This window comes from Egretta garzetta, unplaced genomic scaffold (genome assembly GCF_000687185.1).
Source record: "Egretta garzetta isolate BGI_Z169 unplaced genomic scaffold, ASM68718v1 scaffold168, whole genome shotgun sequence".
Lineage (NCBI taxonomy): Eukaryota > Metazoa > Chordata > Aves > Pelecaniformes > Ardeidae > Egretta > Egretta garzetta.
In genome coordinates this window covers 192123-193868 of record NW_009260675.1, presented here as the reverse complement: position 1 = coordinate 193868, position 1746 = coordinate 192123, and the positions used below count along the sequence as shown (strand labels likewise).

The 1746-nt window shown below is 51.4% G+C and overlaps 1 protein-coding gene across 1 annotated transcript in view; it reads left to right on the top strand.

Annotated features, from left to right (window-relative positions):
* Positions 1 to 1746, top strand: part of LOC104132462 (coagulation factor X) — a 16419-nt gene that overhangs the window by 873 nt on the left and 13800 nt on the right. The window lies entirely within an intron of this gene.

The following is a 1746-nucleotide window of genomic DNA, read 5'->3' as shown; positions in this document are numbered from 1 at the left end:
AGCCCCGCCTCGGGGGCAGGGAGCTGCCCGGGGGGCACCTCGGGGTGACTGGGGTCCGGGGGTGCCGTGTCCCGCTGCCGTCCTGTGTGGCCTTTCCCAGGCTGATGTGCCTTCCCGCTTCCCCCCCCTATGATTACTGGCCCTCCGCTGAGGTGAAGCCTGGCCGCGTCTCAGCCGGGTGCACTTGGCCGTGGAGGGGCTGGGGTGCAGAAGGGGAGCGCTGGGGTGCAGAGGGGGAGCACGTCCCCGCCGCCTTCTGTTTGTGCCACTTGGGTCAACACCAAAGTCCAGAGCAGCATCAGCATCAAGGGGCTTTCCAAAAGTCGTTAGCTCTTCCTCCAGTGCGACAGCCTTCTTAGGCTTTAAAACGACGTTTCTGGAATGTCCTACTTTAAGGAGCAACAGGCATCAGTCAACTGATGCCTCCAAAGAAAGGAGGCGTGATGGAAAGCTTGGGAAAAAGAACGAACAGCCTCGGAAGGACTAATCGGCTGGTTCAAGTTTACAAAAACATCCTCTTAGGCGGGCGATGTGGAGGCAAAGGAACGTAGAGGCGATAACCCCACCGGCTGCGTCCTGTCGCTTTCCTGTCACTGCCGAGAGGGATTTCAAGGCAAATAAGAGAGTGGGTGAACAAGCTAACAGTTGCTGAGCTAGAAGCTGCAAGCGCTTTCTGTAAGCCTGCCTTGCGAGGAGCCTCTCAGAGGAAGCGAGGCTCCGAAGTTCTCGTGGGCTCTGTGGGATCGGGTAATGTAAATAGCACTGGGAGAATTTGGCTCCCTGTTGCCGATACACCAGTTTCAGTGAAAGCAGAGCAGGTCCCCGCTGTGTTTGCATGGGGTATATGATTACTATCAGCTGGTTTATTTATTGCTGAATTGAGCTGGGTGAAGAATGCTCCAGAAAGTATGTGCAGGCTGCCCACCAAGCGTGAGCCGTTGGCCTTAAAGTCCTATCTGCAGCACTGTCTTCCACTCTCCAGCCTGTGATAGGAAAGTATTTTTTCCTCTTTGAATTCCAGGTGTTCAAAACGTAATTAAATGCCAGCTTCCAGACTCTGCAAACTTTTCCTGGAGTGTATGCTTTTTACAGGATAATTGGCAATTTATTTACTCCAGTGTTGTTTCTGTTTTTCCTATCTGGTAATGTGTGCACAAGTCACTGGAGAGTAACGCTGTTGTTCATGCAGCCAAGTGGCTGAGCTGAGCTTAATGCCTCTGATCCTTCAGTTTAAATCAACAGCTACCTGCATCTTGATCTTGAAGGCAGCAGGTCTCATGCTTCTGTGACACCAAGCTTTTAAAAATATAAATCAACCCAGCAAACTGGCCTCAGGCTGTACTTTCCTACTAAAGCTGACATTCATTTACTTCTGCTCTTCCTTACATTTTTAGAATGCAGCTGCCTTAGCTCTACCTGCGTGCATATCATTAAGGCAGGAACATTTCTACAACCGATTGGGAAGTGTTGTTAAGAGGGAAGGAAGACTCTAAGGTTGCACAGTGGGATTCGAGGTGGTGAAGGGCAGTAGATCTCATACGTGGGCTGGACTGTGAAACCGCTTTTCCCACCTGTCGGTAGATATGTTAGCGCATCTTGAGTTTGCGTGGCATTTGGTTTCTGGACCGCAAGCCCCTGGAGCAGCTGGTGGTGTTGCCTGGTTGTCAGCTTTAAAACCAGATCAAGGAATGCATTCTCCCTGGCCTTCAGGGAAAGTCATTCTGGTTAAGGCTGGAGTCTTCAGCA